The sequence below is a fragment of the Pelmatolapia mariae genome, linkage group LG20 (genome assembly GCF_036321145.2).
Source record: "Pelmatolapia mariae isolate MD_Pm_ZW linkage group LG20, Pm_UMD_F_2, whole genome shotgun sequence".
In the NCBI taxonomy this organism is placed as follows: Eukaryota; Metazoa; Chordata; class Actinopteri; order Cichliformes; family Cichlidae; genus Pelmatolapia; species Pelmatolapia mariae.
In genome coordinates, this window is record NC_086244.1 from 17,306,625 (window position 1) to 17,328,857 (window position 22,233).

Genomic DNA, 22,233 nt, shown 5'->3' on the forward strand with positions numbered 1-22,233 from the left:
AGTAGTTGTTGTAGTATTTGTGCAAAAACATAGAATTTCTGCAAAATCATAGTATATCTGTTATGTTATAGTATTACTACTAAGGCATAGTATTCCTACCAAATCATAGTATTCCAAATCATAGTATTACTGCAATTCCATAGTATTTGAACGAAATCATAGTATTTGTGCAAAAACATACTATGTCTGCAAAATCACATTATATCTGCTATGTTATAGTATTACTACTAAGGCATAGTATTTCTACCAAATCATAGTATTCCTTCAAAATCATAGTATCACTGCAATTTCATAGTATTTGAGCGAAATTGTAGTATTTGTACTAAATCATGGTACTTGTACCAAATCATAGTATTTTTTGCAAATCATATTATTTGAACCAAAACATTGTATTTGTACGAAGTCATAGTATTTCTTCTAAATCATAGTATTTCACCCAAATCTCAGTACTTGTGCTAAAACCCAGTATTATTGCGAAATCGTAGTATTTGTACTGAAACATAGTATTTGTGCCAATAAGAGTATTTGTACTAAATCATAGTACTTGTGCCAAATCATAGTATTTCTGCCATATTGTGCTAGTTGTGCAAAAACATAGACTGTCTGCAAAATCATAGTATATCTGTTATGTTATAGTATTACTACTGAGTCACAGTATTTCTGCCAATTCGTAGTATTTGTACTAAATCATACTACTCGTGCCAAATCATAGTATTCAAATCAAAATATAGTATTTGTATCAAAGCATGTATTTGTACGAAGAACAGTATTTCTGCCAAATCATAGAATTACTGCAATTTCATAGTATTTTGAGGAATCCCTTTTGTTATAGTATTACTTCTAAGTCATAGTATTTCTGCTTTGTCATAGTATTTGTACTGAAACATAGTATTTCTGCCAAATCATAGTATTACTGCTATTTCATAGTATTTGAGTGAAATTACAGTGTTTCTGCAAAAACATTGTATTTCTGCTAAATCATAGTATTTCTCTCATCTTAAAGTACTCAATTATTGTATTTGTGCCAAAGTTTAGTATTTCTGCCAAATGATATTATCTCTGCTAAATCATAGTGTCTGCCAAATCATAGTATTTGTGCCAAATTATGGGATTTTGCCAAAACATGGTACTTGTGCCAAATTATAGTATTTGTGCCCAATTAATATTTCTGTTATGTTACAGTATTACTACTAAGTCGTAGAATTTCTGTTATGTTCTGCCAAATCATAGTATTATGGCTATTTCAAAGTATTTGAGTGAAATTACAGTGTTTCTGCAAAAACATTGTATTTCTGCTAAATCACAGTATTTCTGTTATCTTAAAGTACTTGCACTCAATTATAGTATTTGTGCCAAAGTTTAGTATTTCTGCCAAATCATATTATCTCTGCTAAATCATAGTGTCTGCCAAATCATAATATTTGTGCCTAAGCGCAGCATTTGTACCAAAACATAGTATTGCTGCTATATCATAGTATTTGTCCTAAAGCATAGTATTTCAACAAAATCACAGTATTTCTGCTATGTTATAGTATTTGTGCTTGTAGAAAAACCTGTGTTAGTGTGAGCTACATTACCAAGCAGCCTCTGAGCAGTGAGGGAATTCATGGGACTTCTGAGCTAGATGGTCTTCCTTCGTTCCTGGGCTAACGATTGAGGAGAGAGCTGCTGGGAAGGGGAGCAAATAGCCCATCCTGTATTTGTTGGGGATGGTGTGTGTCACATAAACGTGAGTTAATGTTCCATGCTTAAGATGTTTACCCTGCTACTTGTGTGTATTGGTTTTAGTTACCTTTAGCGTATGTGCTAGTTAGCGATAGCTATGGCAGCCCAGTTATTTGATTGTTTTGGGCTTGTTCCTGCTTTGTTTGTTCCCCCTGCAAATTTATGTCAATTTGTACACTGTAATATCGCTGTATTACGTAGTGGCTAAGTAGGAGGCTGACTGTTACTAAGTGCATCAGTGTACATAGGTCATCTCTTGTGTTGGAGTGCCCTCTTGTGGCGCCTTTTGGGTAGTGCCTTAGTAAACGTGAACACTGCAAAGAAGTGGTATCAGACTGGTTTGTAGTGGAGGAATTTGTTGCCAGTTTCTTTCATCTTTAATCCGTATTCATGTTGTAATGTAGTAACTTTTGTGGCGCAAATACCACAATATGGCAGAAATACCATGTTTTGGCACAAATACTTTGATTTGGTATGCTTTAGCTTCTTCACCCCTTTTCAGCAAAATTTTCATTTTTTTCACCCCTTTTCAGCACAAATTCCAGCTTTTTTGGCGGTTTTCAGAAAAAAAAACTCTTTTCAGCAGAAACTCTGCTGATTCACCTCTTTTCAGTGCAACGTTCTGCTTCTTTGCCTCTTTTCTGCAGAAATTCTGCTGATTCACCTCTTTTCTGCAAAATTTTCATCCTTTTTGCCTCTTATCAGCACAGTTCTCAGCAGCTTCTGATAATTTCAGCACAATTGTCAGTCTGTCTACCTCTTTTTTGTGAGAATGAGTTTGGCTCAGTGAGATGAGTAGCTGCCTTGAGACCAGGAGGTTCGAGGGGAATCCTGAATGTGAATGTAAGAAATACACTGCAGAAAACTTATACCTCTCTCTGTGTCTGTGTGTGTATGGGCTGATTACAGCAGGTGCAGCTAATTTAACTGACCTAGATATACCAAGCCCAGACTCTTAACAGCCACTGTTCCCTTTAGGCTCTGTGTATGTGTATGTTTGTGTGTCTGTATCAATATTTCTCCCATGTTAAAGTATTACTCCTCCATAATAGTATTTCTGTTAAATCAAAGTACTTCTACTACATCTTAGTATTTCTGCTAAATCATAGTATTTTGGCCAAATCATGGTATTTGTGCCAAAGCATAGTATTTCCACAAAATAACAGTATTTCTGCTATGTTATATTATTACTGCTCATAGTATTTCTGCCAAATCTTGGTATTTGTTCCAAAGCATAGTATTTCTGCCATAATCACAATATAACTGCAAAATAAAGGGTTTTTTTTAGACAAATCATAGTGTTTGTGCTAAATCCTAGTAATTCTGATCAATCATAGAATTTCTGCTATGCTGAAGTGCTTTTTGCTAGATTACAGAATTTCTGCTAAGTCAAAGTATTTCATGTAAATCATAGTATTTATACCAAGTCCCAGTGTTTCTGCCAAATCATAATTCATAAATAATGTGGCGTGTTGGGGGAACAGCTAGTTCTCTCCCATCATGCCTTGGGACATGTGCTGCATTTTAGATGTTCTTGTTTCATTGTTTATGGTTACGTTACTTTTAACTGTTGTCTTGAATGCTGTGTTTATACTACGGTACAAAGTCACTGACAGTTATTGTTTTATAGGAAGAATGCAGTACCATAAGTGAGTTCTTTTTATGCTGTTAATGACCCTTGAAGCACATTGTGGCACAAGCAAGTATGTTCAATAAAAAACTCCTCCTACCAGCTTGGGGTGGAAATACAGGCTCAATCTCTCCCTGTGAGCTTCTTTGCAAGATTCATCTGCATGCCACAATAATTTTAATAAAGCAAAGTTAAGATGAGAGGCTTGTGCCAATTCATCTTCAGACACTGCTGACACTCACGGTTGGAGCAGTTTTTACTGTCATCTTACTGTTGAGCCATAAATTACGTTTGTTTTCAAACTCTTGAGCCATAAATTATGTTTGTTTTCAAACTCTTAAAATGAAGCCGTTTCTTCTCTCGTCATATCTCCGCGACGGAGGTACAAAGAGCTATCGCAGTCAAAGTTCATGAAATTCTGCTGATTCACCCAGTAAAGGAATTGTGCTTCTATCCCACCTAGTTTTTGAGTTACACGACATTTTGTAACTCCAGAAAACGGCGCTTTACGCCGCTCACCGCGATCTAATTCTGACTGCTCATCTCCCTGTTTTCCAGGCACTGGCTCTCTTTGCCGGTGGCGCATTTGGTAATTACACGGGTCTGCAGCCCAAAGGTCGTGGGTTCAATTCCACCTTGGTCCACATGGTTTTTTTTCACTACAAATTTATACACTATCACAGACCTGTAATTTATATTGCTAATTTATTACAATTCTGCAAAGTTTTATGATGTTAGCAGTTTGTCTAATACGGACCTCAGATTCTTGTTAACGCTCCATGGCAGAAATACATACAAGTACACAGCCTGATGAAGCAGACAGAAGCAGTACCTCTGATTGCAGAAAGTATTACTACTCCATAATAGTATTTCTGTTAAATCAAAGTACTTCTACTACATCTTAGTACTTCTGCTCAATCATAGTATTTCTGCTAAATCATAGTATTTTTGCCAAATCATGGTTTTTGTGCCAAAACATAACATTTCTGTTAAGCTATAGTATTACTAATAAGTGGAGGAATTTCTGTCATGTTATAGTATATGTGCTGATTACAGTATATCTCCCAAATCATAGTATTTATCCCGAATCATAGTATTTTACAGTATTTCTGCTAAAAAGCGGAACTAGTACCTTTTAGCAGAAATTTCTGTCAAAAGATATTAGTTATGTTAAAACATAGTATTTCTGCTAAATCATAGTATTTGTGCCTATTCATAGTATTTGTACCCAATCATAGTATTTCTGCCATATCATCGTATTTGTGCCAAATCATGGTATATTTTTGCCAAATCATGGTATTTGTTTCAAATCATAGTATTCAAACCAAATCATAGTATTTGTACCAAAGTATCATATTTGTACAAAGTCATAGTATTTCTTCTAAATCCTAAATTATAGTATTTGGCGGTGTCCAAATTCATACACCTCCTGAGGACCCGGGCTTCGTGGTCTACGTGGGCTGGGTTCTCAGGAGGCCGGGTAGGCCGAAAGTGAGCGGCTCTGAAATTGGACGGTCTGGCCTTCAGATTTGCGTCACCAGCTGTCTCGTGGAGTTCAATAAACTTAGCCATCTGCTCCTTACTGTCTAAAAGTAACAGGACACTGGCGTAAATTCTTGATCATGTGACACTTCTGTTTAATCAGTTTTCTGTTTGTGACAGGTTATACAGGAACGTGGAGGCCACACACACTACAGAGTCTAATTTTGATGTGTTTTAAGGACATTACATCAAAGTTGGATCAGCTTGTAGTGTGTTTTTCCTCTTTAATTTTGAGTGTGACACCAAATCCAGACCTCCATGGGTTGGTAAATTTGATTTCTATTGATAATTTTTGTGTGATTTTGTTGTCAGCACATTAAACTACATAAAGAACCAAATGTTTAATAAGAATATTTCATTCATTCAAATCTGAGATGTCTTATTTTTGTTCTCTTTATTTTTTTGAGCAGTGTATATTGCATAGTTTATACACTATCTTCATTTTTCCTATTACTCCAGTCATTGTCAATTTCCCTAAGTTTTGTGATGCGTTAATCAGAATCATAATACTTTATTAATCCCGAAGGAAATTAGGGCTTTAGCCAGCACATTAGCTTATGTGCTGGCTGAAGCCTGTGTTTTTGTGTGTGTAGAAGCCACCCTTACACTAAATACTGGTAATTGATGCCAAGTTTTTTGTATTAACTGGGTTCTACGCTATGAAAACATTTTTTATACACATGTGATTTTTACTTTAACATGTAGTTTCAGAAAGTGTACCTGTTAAGGCTATAGTAAAAATAGTTTTCTTTTATACCCTCACTGAAGAGCGTTGTTGGAGACAGCCTCACCTTTACCTCACTGCAGCAGGGGTGAACGAGTGGGGGCAAGTCCCTTTCTCTCATAATTCATATTATTACAACCAATTTTTATTAGAACTGTACTGTACTGTACTGTATTTATTCTTATTTTATTTTATTTTATTTTATTCTAATTTTTGCTTCATAACTTTTGCACTGTCCACTTCCTGCTGTGACAAAACAAATTTCCCACGTGTGGGACTAATAAAGGTTATCTTATCTTATCTTATCTTAATAAATGAAATAAATGTAAAAAGAACATGTGAGTAGTTGCTGTTAAAAAGCCTCATGGCACTGAACCTCTGAGTCCTGCAGTGCAGTGAGGATGCTTAGGTGACTGTGTTTATTGTTCTGTATTTTAGAACTTGTTCCTCATCTTCTCTGCACAATGTCTGACTAACTCCACATCTTTGCAGACTGTCCTGCACTGTTTTTTAGGTTTGGTGAACTCTTTACCAGCCACTTGGAGTTGAACGGTGTCCAGAACACTGTTCTGATTCCTCCAGTCAGTTAAATAAATCTACCATAATGCATTACATTTTAACATAATGGCGTTATATTTTATTATTTATTCACCTTGCAGTCACTTTAATTTTAAAGCTGATAAATTTTAAAACTGTATATACTGTATATTCTGTATATTTATTATCTCCCTCTTATTGCCTGTTTATGTCCTGTCCTTACATTCAATATCATGCTGCTCTGTTGTATGTTAATTGCCCATTGGGGAACAATAATATCTTTCTGATTCTGATTCACTGATATCAATTTATGAATTTTAGTCATCATTTCAAATTCAAATAATACTGTTTGGAATTTTCATTCAACTTATAGAATTAAAGTTCTGTTAGTTTTTTTCTGTAGCAAATAAGTATTGTACATAAATAATTAAATTAACATACATTTTTTACGTTTTCAATGACCATTTGTGTAATGGCGGGATATCCCACTACCCGTGAACGCCTCTTGTTTCTTATGTCTCCGGCTCATTCTGCCCCTCCGCCCACTTTCTCCGACTGCCGCTGGTAAGCACTACTTCTCTTCTCTTCTCTGAAATGAAATGTCTATAGTCTGTTTGAGTGATTTCCTGAGTTATTGTTACTGACTTTTAAAGCCAGTTGAAGTATAAGTCACATTAAAGTAACACAATGGCTGCTTTTAAAGGAGTTATATAGAAGATAGTCCTGACAACCCAATGTTAACTCCTAGCGCTCCTAAAGTCCCAGTGTGAAATGAGGGTTCATTTGACTGTTTACTGCAGTTTATTGTGTTGTTTTTTTTGCCTTCATTTAGTGTGTTAGTATTTCTGAGTCTGTTACAGAAGGTGCAGTTAGTTCTCCTCTTCACAAATCACTCGGTTAAAACAGGCTTTAGGTTATAATGTTTTGTAACGAGCCGCCATTGATTAACTGCTGGAGTGGCAGGTTCGGCAACTTCAAAGGAGCCATTTTACCGCTTCTGACTGAAAAAGAGTCACGTGCCTGTGCCCATGTGTCTGTGTTGCAGGTTAATTAACGGAAGGGAGAGAGAATGAGGATAAAACACGTAGTTACTACAAGAATAATAAGAACTCTTAATAGGAAGGACACTTTAAATTTATAATAACTGTTTAACAAACACTTGTTTGTGCAGACCCGCTTTTAAATAAAACTTTAATTTGCAGCTCTGTTTGACTTCTCACTTTGTGGAAAATTAATGAAATAAAAATGAGCCCACCTTCAAATAAATAAACTGCAGCAGTGAGCTATTAATATTGTTAATGTGGTATGTAGATATTTGTTTTAAACACCAGCATATTAAAATATACTAAATGATACTGTGTGCAGTTGATAATACTTTTAGGTAGTAGAATTTCATTCCAGGCCACGTCAAATGAGCCTACAAATATATAATCCAAGCATTTATTTATGATTGTTTCTGCTTTGAAATTGTTTTGTTACCATTTGATAAAGTGTTCAGTGCTGGGTGTAGCAAGTAATTTCTTATGATATCAAATATGTTATTTAATAGCATCAAAGTATTAGAGCATTATGTCTGTGAAGGTTCTCAGTCATCCAGGTCATTGAAGTCTAAGGAGTTTGGAAAGGAAAGTGTCTGGACTTGTTTAAATTGCTTGAAGCTTTTCACCTGTCATATGAGAAGCTTCTTCAGTGAAGAAGTGAAGAACTTAACAGGGTTCGTACGGGTGCTTGAAATCATTGAAAATGCTTGAAATTTAATGTTGTCCTTTCAAGATTTGAAAAGGGCTTGAATTTTCAGTTGTGAGAGATTTGTGACGTTTACCGTGTTTGGAGTCTCAAGTTAGTGTGTTGTCTTGTGTAATTAGTGTGTAGGCTAGTCGTTGTTTTGTTTTGTGTGTCAGTTCTACTAGTGAACGTCACAGTCGCAGGTTTATCCCTGTGCTGTTCTCATCTGTGTTATAGTGGACACAAACTATTTTAGGGAGTTGCATAAATAATTTGTGTGCCTTCTTATTTGATGCAGAACACTTGGTCTGTTCTGTTTTGTAAATAGTTATGAAATGGTTATATGAAAAATGTCTGAGCCCTGGCTGAATTTTTAGGTGAATAGTACCATATAACTTTGTATGCAAAACTTGTGCATTTTTTTAAAAGTTACAATTTCTATTTGCATTTCAAGTTTTGAAAATGATTTGTTAAACATGCTTATGGTTTTTACAGTCAAAAATATCACTTTCTACTGGCATTTTAAAATTGGTCGGAATTTAGATAAAATTGTGCTGATACAGTATATCAAAATGAAAAATAACAGATTAAAAACTCTTTATCTTGCAAAAGGTGAAATATAGTCAAATAGGGCTAATTATACCCTGGACACCAGAGGGTTAAAGGCTAAAAGCAAAGTTGTCACAAAGTACTGTTTATATTTGTGTGTATTGCTGCAGCTTTTTTTGGCTATTAACTTGGTGCCTTTGGCTGAAATAATGGTAATATGAGGGGTTAATCCATATGGTCACAAAGAATAGCCACTTGTTTCTGTGCTACCAAAATTCCCCGGCTTTCACTCCAAATGTGTTTATGGTCAGCACCTACACATTAAACTACTTAAACATTATAAATGTCTTCAAGCTCACACTGAGGCCACCGAGACAGTACACACATTTGTGTATTTGTATATGAATATTTCAGACTTTAAGGCTGCCTGTTTATTTAAGGGAGATGAACAAAATACATTGGAATTGTACATAATAATATCATCAATGATAAATTCAATAGATTTTAAGTAGATGCTTGTGCATTCTTAAAGTCTTATATGTTGAATTTAACTATGTGATCTGTTCAAAGCCTCTCCCAGTCAGTGCTGTTCTCCATGCCTGTCTAACTGTGCATGATGTTATTAGCACAAACACTTTAAAGGTGATCATTTAGGACTTCAGAAATAATACAGACAGCAATGTAGCTAGCAACAAAACAGTTTAATTGGGAATTAACTTACAAAACAAACAACCAACAAACAAACAAACATCTCCTATTTCTTGTCACACAGGAAAGAAGCATCAATGTGCTTGAAAAGCTTGAAAAGGGACCTTGAAAGTGCTTAAAAAGTGCTTGAATTTGACCCTAAAAAAGGCGTATGAACCCGGACTTAAAGAACTTCAGACGCTTTTCTTTCCAAGCTCCTTGGACTATTAGGGTATAACATGACTAAGAAACTTGTGTGGCTTATTGCAGATAGATGAAATTACATTTAATGAACATGGCAACCTTTAATAAGGTGTAGAAAAATTTTGTTGTTTGTATTCCAGGTGTGGTAAACAAAGAAGTTTACTGAATCTTTTTGACTACAGAGAGTGATGCATTATTGATTCTGATGCTGATCTGAGTTATCTCATTCTGTATTTTTGTTCTTTGTCTTTCGTTAGACGGAGTGAAATAGAAGCTTGGTTTTGCCGTTTGCAGTAAGTAAACAATGATTGTAACTGAAGCAATATGGACCTTGGGGTTGTGTAACATGTTTACAATTTATATACAATTGTTTAGATTTTTGTGACATCTTGCCATTTGCTTATGGGCAAAAACACATAGGATTTATAATCTGTCGCAGCAAAGCCCCCACACAGGACCTCTGACTGTCCCTGAAAGTGTCCCTGAAGTTTAATAGCACATTTTTCTGATTTTAATATTTGATGGCTTATCAAATCATACATGTTTTAGGACAGTCAGTATAAGTGGTAGCTTAAACGCTTGAGCAATAAGAAAAAAACTAAGAACTAGAGTTGTGAGTGGGCAGTCTTTGGTATATTAAAGCCAGTGTGTTCTTTATTTACGCTATAAGTTAAATTAGTTTATTAATTATTTAGTGACTTTAGTAACCCCAACTTGCTCTCCGATGCATCCATCGGAGTGTGAATGTACTTAGAAAGCACTGAGTACAGATGAAGTGCTTGTGAGAATGGGTGTGATTGGGTGAATGTGGTATGTTGTATACAGTACTTTGAGTACTCCAGGAGAGTAGAAAAGAGTTATATAAGAATCAGTCCATTTACACTTTAATTCTAATTACAAAAATGGTGTGCCACTGTTGTTGCTGTAACATCTCAATATATACATGTATTTTGGGATTTACATATTCTGTCCAAACTAACTAAAATCTGATGAAGTTTTCTGTTGCTTCTGATTTAAATAATTACTTTGTATCTAATAGTTTTAACCTGAAGAGACTCAACAGTCTGAATCATTACACAATGATCTGATGTATTGTTTCCTTTCTTTAGACTGCTCATCTGATCATCTCAAGTCTGGTAAGTAAAGGTTTGTCTGAGGTACAGTGCTGGGAAGTCTTTCTTCCTCGCAGATTTCGTTTGTTTGTATTTTTTTGTCACGTTTAAATGTTTCAAATCATCTAACAAAGATAACCTGGATAAATACAAAAAGCAGTTTTACAGTGATGATTTTACTTATGAAGCACAGAAATGCAAACCAGAACATCCTGGTATAATGTAAAAAACAGTTGTTCTCTAATACCCACATGTGGAAGCCCTGATAGCAACAACTACCATCAAATATTTACAGTAACTAGTAATGATTGATTTACATCACTGGGGGGATTTTGGAACACTCTACTTTCAGGATTGTTTTTAATTAAGGTCCAATATAGGGTTTCAGGCCATGCCAAGTATCTCAATTTCATTGAAGTCCAGAATCTGATTAGTCTACACCAAGAGTTTTGTTTCATTCACAGTTCCTTGCATTTTTTGGATCAATTTATCCATTTCTTGCTGTGAATCCTGAGTGTGATTAAACTGAAGCTCAGGACCTGATGGCATGATTCAGGTCCTGAAGTAGTAAAGGAACTCTGGACCATCACAGTAACAGCACCAAGTTTGACTTTAATGCTGTTGTTTTTCTGAAATGTTTCTCTCACTATAAGAGGCTCAGTTTAGTGCAGTGAGTCAGCACAGCTCTTGGTGATCATCAAGATGTTTTTAGGCAAATGTGAGAAAAGATTTGTGTTCTTTTTGGGCAATGAATCAATAAATTTGAGTTGAGTGGATGTAAAGTTAATGTAGAGCAGGGAGACTGAAACTGACTGCTGTAATGTCAGTGTGTAGGTTTATTTGGACCATGTAATATTTACAGCAACTGTTGCAGCACATCTTGGTTTAAGTCAATAGACTCTGTTTTTATTGTGTTAACAGAATGCAGAATGCAGAATGTCCTTATAACAGTTCAACCACCATTGAATATTGCATCTGTACTGTATATTTTAGGATTATAAGGCATAAGGGCAATGAATGGGTCTGTTTTAAGCACAAGGGACATTAAGCCAAACAAAACAGTCAGATAAGTCAAGCTTTGTTCAACTCATTTACAAGAACTCGCAACATTGTTCAGTAACACATAAAATATAGAACAATACACTCACTTTTTCTGTTTTTTCCTCTTTCACAAATTCTCCATGGGTTGATCAGTTTGAAATCTGCTTCACAAGTATGTCTCTTAACTGGTGCCAGGTCCTTATGCACACACACAGCGTCCTATTACGTTGAAGTACAGTGCGAATTACACCACGAGGCTCCTGACTACAGTACCGACAATCCATTAAGTGGGTGCGGCTTTGTAGCTTACCAAAGTCGTACTAAAACATTTTGAGAGATTTTTCAGCGCCGTGTCCCACATAGAATTGGTTTGAAGTCAGTAAGCACAGCCAGAATGAATACATAAGACGCACTGTCTATTTTTGAGAACATTAAAGATTTTAAGTGTGCCTTATTGTCTGAAAAATACAGTAAAGCCAGGTTTATTGGAAATATGTCTAATTCCAGTCCCTCTTTGTCTTACAGGTGACCTGCTACAGAAGCTCTCTCCCTCTATCATTAACAAGCAATTCAGTCTGTCCTATCACTCTCCCCACTCTATCTATTTTGACAAGACGTTCTATCTTGCTTCACTCTATCCCACAAGCTCTATCTAAGTTATCAAAAATCACGTTTTTGACTGGAATCAAATTTTGACTGGAATCAAGTTTTGACTGGAATAATCAAGTTTTGACATGGCCCCATTTTTGGGAAATTGAAGTTACCAGTACTTCATCGATCTGTTACAGAATTCTGAGAGGTCTCTGCTCTCACTGCTCCTTCTTTCCTATCGTTAAACTCTCTCACATCCAGTCTTTTTGCTGGAAATTACAAGTAGAAAGTTGAAAGCATAGTTGTAGAATTACAGTACAGTAGAACTTACAGTAGAAACTTCTTACACAGCCCTCCATTTGTCATTTTAATTTTGCATTAAACTTTGGAATTAACACTGATAGTTTGGCTTACTTTGATAAATTATATAAAATATCACCTTTTTAAAGGTTTATTTCTAATAAGAGAATCTGGTTATTTTGTAATACATACATTCAGACCGCTATATTCACATAAATAATAAATTAGATCCAAATACATTTTGCTAGTCTGTTTAATTGGCTATAACATTTGACTGCAAGTTTATACTATTATTATTTAAGGACAAACCCATTTGTCACTCAGTGTAAGTATTCAGTTAGTATCATCGAGAAGCTGCCTGAGGACCAGAGTTCCTGTTTCCTGACTGCTGCAGAACATCCAGCTGAAGAATCCTCATCGCCTGTCATCTGATCACCACACCACCACAGCTCCATATATTTGATTTAAATTTTAAATTTTAGAGCTAAGATTTTTATTATAGCCTGTTGATTTTTGAGATTTATTCGGCATATCTCTTTACAGAAGTTCTAATTATTTACCAGTCTGGTTAAAAAAAATATAAGAAGAAAAATTGTGTAATTTCTGAAAAGGCTACAATAAAACGGACCAAAGTGTTTCCAGAGAACTTTGAATATCTTTTATTTTGAGTTTGGAGTACAAATCAGATTTTTACATATATTTATATATTCATAAGAACATTTTAACATAGTATAATTGTACATTTCTCAGATTTAATAGTAACTTAAAGAGTTATACGTTTTTCTGTGTTTCAAGGTTGAGTTTTGTTTACATTTGTGTATAAACACATATAAGCTCCAGGTTATACTTCAACAAAATGCCAAGAAAAGGTCAAAGGTCGCAGTCCCAGAAGCTTAGACGTCAAAAGGAGAAAGAACAGGTAAATGTTTCTCAGAGCAGTGAGCAGGTAAAGGTGTCTGTCACAACTATTCCCAGTACAGAAGTGCAGAGCAGCGTTCAGACAACCACTGTGTCGTATGCAGATGTGGTAAAGAGAGGTGTTCCCTCAGTGTCTGTCCCAAAACCTAAAGTTACGCAGGTAAACCATATTGAACACCAGGTAACTGTACAAACACAGCATGATGGACTAACTCCAGGACCGTCTCATGTACAGGTTACAAACAGTGAAAGTCGTCCACGAGTGAGTAGCATCTGTGCGTCCCGAAGCCAGGCCTCTCCTAAGTATGGAAAGTACCGGAATCAGCAATGCATGGCTAACAGTTTGGTTTTCCTGTCATTCTTACATGAGGATGAATTCATTACCAGAGCAGATCTTAACCGTGTGTTGGACAAAGGCCATGCCGTATATTCAGATGCCAGAAAGAGGTTTGTGAACAGTGTGTTTCTAGCCTGCAATGAGCTTCCCACAGTGGTCACCAGCCGCAGACACGAGTATCAAGTGGACATGTCTCAGTTTGCTCGTTACGGCACATTTGATGGTACAGATCATTTTCCGAGCCTTGAACAGGGACTACAGTGTTTGGTTTCAGCGGTTCGCTATGCTTTGCTAGTCATGGGAGGAAACGTCATTGCAGTTTGCAGGCTGACTTCTGGTGAATATGCATATTTTGACCCTCACCCACGTAAGTCAACAGGAATGCCATTGTTGCTAGGTGTAAGTGGTGGAACTGCAGTTATGTTAAAATTCACACGTCTTAACGACATGATTGACAGGATCAAACGCATATACAGAATGTTTAGCATTGCCTCATCCTGCACTTATGAGCTACAGCCTGTCGAGTTTCACAGTGGAAACGCTGCTGACCAAAGAGATGCTAATCAACTCACCGAATACAGAAAAACTGCTTCAAGTGTTCTAGCTTTAAATGAACCTGTTCATGAATTAAACTCCCAAACATCCACTGAGCAGAGACAGAAAACTGTGACCAGCACTATAACCACTGATGTGAAGTCATCCAGAGTGGATTATTCAGACGAGAAGACTGCTACTGAAAACAACCACAATACTTCTGATTATTTACAAAAAGAAACATCTGTATCTTCTGTGAGAGAAACTCAGGTAACATCAGATTCTGTTCCTCAGAATGATCCAAACACTGCCTCCTGTTCAACTAAGATAGCAGAGCAACTCTCACATAAACTTTTAAAATGTAATAAACAGAAAAGGAAAAAAATGAGGAGAAGATTATTGGCCCTAGAAAAACTACCACAAAGGAAGGAAAATCAGAAAAAGAAAGAAAGACAGATGTACACTTTTGATGAAAGCTTTAAGGCAAAGAAAAAAAATTCCAGTAGAAAGTCTAATGATCCTGATCACAGACAAAAGAAGAGTGTGTACAAAAATAATCTGTATAAAATAAATGCTACATATAGAGAGAAACAGAGAGAACATTTGAGAAGAATCTATAGAGAAAGTGCTAAAATTAGACACAAAAAAAGAGAACGTGTCATAAGGATGTATAAAGACAATCCTATATTCAGAGAAAAGCAGAAGGAACGTATGAGAAAAACATATAGAGAATCTTATAGACAATCTCCTATATTCAGACAACAGCAGAAAGATCGTGAAATGAGAACTTACAGGACTTGCACTGAATTCAGAGAGAAACATAAAGCTTACATGCGGTCATATGTTTCTAAACTCTATAAAGAAAGTGAAGAATTTAGACAGAAAAAACGATCTTACATCACGAAACGTTATGGAGAAGAGAGACAATTTCAGCACCAACACAAGGACAATATGAGAGAACGAATGAGAGTAAAATATTGGAAGTGTTTTTCTTTTAGACAGATGCATAATATCAGATGTGCAATGAACATAAAAAGAAAATATCGTCAGATGCATCGGCCAGCTGAAAGTTTACAGTCTCATCCAGATAACAGTTTAATGAATGAGGCCATATCTTGTTTCAGATCAAACATTAAGTCAGCACCATCTTATGTTTGTACTGTTTGTCTAAAAGCTTCTTTTCCTAATCAGGTGAAAATCTGCAAAAGAAACAATTACTCAAAACACCAAACTGTAGCTCAACAGTGTCTAACTGGTAAATTTGTTCATATGTGTGATGAAGCATGTAATGATCACTGCAGCTTTCCAGTTGAGAGAAAAAAGGAGTATATCTGTCACACGTGTCACAGTTCCCTCAAAAGTGGACGCATGCCAAGGCTTGCTGCTGTCAATGGTTTAGAACTGCAGGATATTCCAGCTGAACTGTGTGATCTCAACATTCTGGAGAGACATCTGATTGCCAAATGCATACCATTTGCTAAGATTATTCCTCTTCCAAAGGGCAGACAAAGACTCATACGTGGTAATGTGGTGTGTGTACCATCTGAGGTCCAACAAACAGTTGACTCTTTACCTCGGCTCAGAAACCAATCACAGATAATGAGGATCAAGCTGAAAAGACGACTGTGCTACAAAGGCCATCAGCTGTTCCAGACTGTCACCTGGTCTAAACTGATCCAAGCCCTGCGTAAACTCAAACAGATTCATCCACAGTACACAGATATTGTTATCAGAGACGATGCATTGCTTTGTGATCCAACGTTACCTGATGATGACAGCAGTGATGAAGCCAGCATGGCAAGTGATGATTATAATGAAGCAGATTTAATGGAAATTGACAACTATGAAAAAGATGCCCTTTTGTGTGAAACTGAGTCTGAAAGTGAACAAGATATTAATATGGTATCCTGTGATGAACAACCAGAGGAACAAAATCCTGAGGAACCAGAAAGTGATTTGAACAATGGAGGTTTTGCTCTAGAAAGTTGTCTGCAGCCTGTAGACATTTCAGAAGAGATTCTCTGTTTCACTGATAACACATATTGTGTGGCGCCTGCAGAAAGAAACAATCCTGTTAGCTTCTTCAGAACTCCTCATTTGGAAGCCATGGCATTTCCTGTGCAGTTTCCTACTGGTCAGAATACACTGGATGAAAAGAGACGTCTTAAACTCACACCAAGTGCTTACTTCAAGTCAAGGCTTTTCAACATTGATGCAAGATTTGCTAAAGATACAAATTATCTATTTTTCTCACAGTTTGTCACTGAAATACACTTGGCCAATTCCAGCATGACAATACAGCTAAGGAAAGGTAAAACTATGACCAAAGATGGACGCAAAATCACATCAGGAATGTTACAAAGTAAGACAGAAGTAGAGAAGCTGGTAAGAAATAAAGATGCAATCAGATTTATGCAGCCACTCAGAGGAACTCCAGCTTACTGGCAGAAAACTACCAAAGATCTATTCAGTATGCTTCGTCAAATAGGAACACCTCAGTTCTTTGTCACTTTCTCTGCTGCTGAGATGAGATGGCCTGAAGTGATTCAAGCAATAAAGAGACAGCAAGGTGAAGAGGTTGATTTTGAAGCCCTGGACTGGTCAGAAAAGTGTGAAATTCTAAGATCAAATCCAGTAACCACCATGCGAATGTTTGATAAGCGTGTTGAGGCTTTGTTCAGAGATTTGCTTTTTTCTCCTGCACAGCCCCTTGGTGAAATCATTGATTACTTTTACAGAGTTGAGTTCCAGCACAGAGGTAGTCCGCATATACACATGTTGCTGTGGATTCGAGAAAAGGTAGAAGTAGATGTGGATGATGACCAAACTGTCTGTGACTTTGTGGACAGATACATCTCAGCTCAACTCCCTGATCCAGAAAAACAACCTGAACTGCACAAAAAAGTCACTGAACTACAAAAGCACAGCAAAAACCACACAAAAACATGCTTTAAGAGTGTGAACTCTGGTTGTAGATTTGGGTTTCCAAAACCACCATCCACAAGAACAATGATTGTGAGACAGGATGAGGATTCAGACACTGAAGCTGCAAAAGCCAAACTCAGACCTTTGTTGAACCTGCTGAAGGAACCTGAAGCTGCTTCCCTCACCATAGAGCAGATTCTGTCACGATGCAACTTGACAATGAATGAGTATGAACAATGCCTCCAAGACATAAACAAGAAAACAGCTCTCATTCTGAAACGTGACCCAAAGGACTGTTGGATCAACAATTACAACCCACACCTGCTTGAAGCCTGGAACTCTAATTTAGATGTCTCGTTCATATTGAATGCCTATTCTTGTATAGAATACCTCTGTAAATATATAACGAAGAAAGAATCTGGCCTCTCTGAATACCTGAAGACAGTTATTGACAACTCTGATAAGAACACGGTCAATGAATGTGATGAAATGAGAGCTGTGATGCAGGCTTACTCAAAAAAGAGAGAAATCAGCGCACAGGAGTGTGTGACTCGAGTCTGTGGCCTAAAAATGAAAAAATGTTCCCGCAGTGTTGTATTTGTCCCAACCGATGATAACCCAGTAAAAATGAGTCGCCCAATGAGCTACCTGGAAAGCACAACACACGACAGTTGTAATATTTGGATGACAAGTTTGAGTGATAAATACAAATGCAGACCTGAGACACCAGAATATGAGGAAATGTCACTGGCTGATTTTGCTGCCTTGTGCCGGTTGGTGAGTGGTCCAAATGAAGGAAAAGATGTGCTTCCTCTTCTAAACCAGCTTGGATTTGTACAAACGCGAAAGAATGATAAACCAGCTATAATCAGGTATTACCACTGTTCACAGGAAAAAGATCCTGAGCAATATTATGGACGACTGTTGAGACTTTACCTTCCACACAGATCAGAGCAGGAACTGAAACCACAAGGGTTCCAAACCTATCAGTCCTTCTACAACTCAGGTTTTGTACGACTTCCATGTTCAGACTACAGTGAGTCTGTGAAAAGGGTTGTAAAGAGAAATAAAGACAAGTATGAGAAGAACTCTGAGGATATTGAGAGTGCACTGGAAGAATTTGAACAAAATAGGGATGTTGTGATTGATGAATGGTGTAATCTTGCCCCTGAATCTGAAGTTGTGAGGTTGCAATGTGATGAGAATCTTCCTGAGAGACATTCTGATGATGAGAACGAACAGGAGAATGTCCCCGACTACAGTCGTCAGTCTGGTGCTGTAACAGAGATCAGAGCCATCAGAGAACAACCTGCAGTAGATCCAGCTGTGGTACGTGTAATGTATCAGAATCTGAACCAGAAGCAGGCCTGCGTGTTCTATGCCATAAGAGACTGGTGTATTCAGCGAGTTTGTGGTTTGAACCCAAATCCATTTTTCTTGTATGTCAACGGTGGTGCAGGAACTGGAAAGTCACATCTGATTAAATGTATTCACTCTGAAGCATCAAAGATCCTGAGCAGACTGCCTTCTAATGCAGAAGAAGCTGACATATCAAATCCAACTGTTTTACTGACGTCATTTACCGGGACAGCAGCTTTTTCTATCAGTGGCTCTACATTACATTCTCTACTGAAACTACCCAGGAGTCTGAATCCACCCATTCAAGGACTTGGTAATCAACTGGATGAAGTCAGATCTGAGCTTATGAATGCTGAAATTATTGTTATTGATGAGATTTCAATGGTTTCAAAACCCCTTTTTGCTTATGTGGATGCAAGACTGAAACAAATCAAAGGCACTCAGAGACCTTTTGGTGGAATGTCAGTTTTAGCTGTTGGAGATTTTTACCAGCTGCCACCAGTGCGACAGTCTAAACCTCTCTGTGTTTATGATCCAGAACAGATTGACCTATGGCAGGAACATTTTCAGATGATCACTCTAACCGAGATCATGCGTCAGAAAGATGATGTGGCCTTTGCAGAGATGCTGAACAGGATTAGAGTCAAAGAAAAGACAGATGAGCTTTCTCAGTGCGACAGAGATTTGTTGTCACAGGCTGTGACTGCACCAGAAGAATGTCCAATCGAGGTCTTACACATTTATGCCACCAACAAGAATGTTGAATCCCACAACACAGATACGCTCAAGAAGCTTCATTCAAACATTATAATCATCAATGCAGACGATTTCCAGAAGGATAAACGTACAGGCAGAATGGAACGAAGAGACAAACCATTTACAGGTGGGAGAAATGATTTACCTGACACCCTGAATGTTGCTGAAGGAGCTCGAGTGATGCTGACCAGAAACCTGGACACACTAAACGGTTTGGTCAACGGTGCTTTTGGTATACTGATAAAGGTGGTGAGATCTGAAAATGATGGACACATAATTAAACTGGGCCTCAGAATGGACAACCGTCAGTCTGTGAGAAACAACCGCAGTGCTAATGCAGCATCTGATGATCTGGTTTATATTGAGAGAGCAGAGGAGAGTCTGAAGTTTAAAGGGGCGGTACGCAGACAGTTTCCTGTAAAGCTAGCATTCGCCTGCACAATTCACAAAACCCAGGGTCTTACAACACAGACAGCTGTAGTTTCAATGAAGAACATTTTTGAACCAGGTATGGCTTATGTTGCTCTCAGCAGGGTGACGTCTCTCAGTGGACTCTATTTACAGGACTTGGATGAGAAAAAGATTTACACCAATCCCGAGGTAACTGCAGCGCTCCAAACCATGAGACAAGCCAGCGTTGAGGAAATGATGCCTCTTCTTCAGGTCAGAGAAACAGCCAGCAGACCTGACACTCTTACACTGATCCATCACAATACGGAGGGTTTGCCATCTCACATCAGTGACATCAAGAGTCATCATGAAATGTGTTTAGCAGATGTTTTGTGTCTCACAGAGTCTCACCTCCAAGGCTCCTTTGTTGCAGACAGTCTTCATTTGGACGGCTACACCATGTTCAAACGCAACAGACATGTGTCCTACACAAACTTTCCTCACATGGCCAGCAGAAGTGGTGGTGGAGTTGTTGTGTATTTGAGGAATCATTTTCAGGTTCAGGTAAAACAGTATCTGCATAATGTCACTGATCTTGAGTTCTTAGTGTTAAAGGTTCAGGCTCCATTCCCTGCGCTCATTGCTGTTGTGTACAGACCTCCAGACTACAGTTTGATACCATTCATGCAAAACCTGGTAAGTCTTTTAGATTCACTTGAAATAATGGACTGTCACCCAATAATTGTGTGTGGAGATTTTAATGAGAACCAGTTACAGAGTGGAAGAAAACAGATTCTGGAGCAGTTTCAGTCGAGAGGGTATTCACAGCTGATCACTTCTGCCACTACAGACAAGAACACCCTGCTTGACCTCATTTTTATTTCTCAGCCACAGCAAAGTCTCCATTCAGGTGTCCTGAGGACATATTACAGTTACCACAACCCTGTGTTTTGTGTCCTGTCCTCCAGCCAATCATGAAGTCGTCTGGTAAGTTTTGAAACAATTACAGATCATGTTTTTTACAGAGTTTATTGTTTGTAGGATTTTTTTGTTGATAATGGAAGGCTTCCCAAAAATTGGCTTCCCTGCTCTGTCTGTAAGAAGACCATCCTTCAATTTATCAAACCTTTCTCATTGCAATGTTATTAATCATTTCACCAAATCATGGCTTTACTTCATGCAGAGCCGGGAGATCTGCCTTCTGTTATCATGCACCTCAGATCTGAAATATGCTGCAAAAAGTATTAAACGGACGTCATTTATTTTTTATTCTCATGTTTTAAATGACTAAATCTACTATTTTAAATGCATTTTTTCATGGATGTTAATTGTCATCTCCTTTTTGATAATTTTTTTACTGTGACATATGTATCTTAACAAAAGAGATCTTCCCCTCCAAGGGCTTTCAAATATGAAATAGTAAATAAACAAATCCCAGATAAATGCAGGTATTTATTATGGGTCACATTAAAAAAATTACAGACAATTATATTTTCTTGATTATAGTAGATTTTGTAGAATCAAACGTTTTGGGGATGAATGAGTTTTTGCTTATCATATAGTTATATCATTATAGTTAAAAAATGTCAAAAGTTTTAAACTATCTTTAGGCTACCAGAGATGTCTATAATGATACATTATGTAGAGAAAAAACATTTTTACAGCTTACAGAATTTGTATAAAAACTGATTTAGAAGTAAATGGAAAGTTTCTGCATCCATTTTCTGACTTGGCCTTTATCCGGGTGGGTTTGGGTTTGGGTGGATAAAGGCCAAGTCAGAATTTTCTGAGCAGCTGCAAAAAGACATCAGAAAGTGTGGGCTTTAGGTGTAGCCCACACTTTCTGATGCACTAATTAAATTTAGTAACTGACACCCCATACAAGCATTACATAGACACTTGGGGGCTGAGCTGGGTGGGTGGGGAGGGTGGGTGGTGTTACAAGCACTTTATGTTTTGTAGGTTTATTTTTTCAGACAGGGCACACACAGTCCTGTTTCCTTTGTGGCAAAACCTTCAAACGTCACCATCATCAGCTGAAACAACAACATCTTAACACCATCTTCATGAACTGCTGAGCCAAACCTGATCCATCAGTGCTGGACTGCACAGATAACTACATGCCACACAGAGACTGCTGTTTTATGAACTGCCATACCAGTGTGTCTTCAATGGAGAAGATGACACACACATCACCTGACCTCCTGCCTGATCTGGAGACCATCATCATGCTGCCACACTACACACCTCTGAGACCATCAATGATGACTGATACTGAGGAAACTGTATTTCCTGTCAGAGATGCTCAGTGATCCTCAGAGCAGAGAGAGGTACGATTCTTTATCTTTGATAAAAAAAAATGTCAGTGCTTTTAATTCAATTAATTAATTTAAATCCTATTTATTGCATAAATAATTCCATACTGAAATGATTATACTTGTTGACACTTTTTGAGTTTTAATTGACATTATGGATTACAAATCTATGCTTTTTCTACTCTGTCTCTCTGTGCAGGTATTGCTGTCTTCTGAGTTCTTCAGTGTCCCAACTGAGACATTCAAACCTCATCACAGAGCTCCTTTCTTTCCTCACCATCATGTGAGTGTGAGATTCCTCTGGAGTCTGGTGGCCTGCAGCACCTATAAGG

At 37.4% G+C, this 22,233-nt stretch overlaps 1 long non-coding RNA gene across 1 annotated transcript; it reads left to right on the plus strand.

Annotated features, from left to right (window-relative positions):
- Positions 1-6,672: 6,672 nt before the first annotated feature.
- Positions 6,673-12,092, plus strand: LOC134619053 (uncharacterized). Its single transcript, XR_010091957.1, has 4 exons — positions 6,673-6,722; positions 9,581-9,616; positions 10,433-10,459; positions 12,002-12,092. It is a non-coding gene; the product is annotated as an uncharacterized LOC134619053 (long non-coding RNA).
- The last annotated feature ends 10,141 nt before the right edge of the window (positions 12,093-22,233 follow it).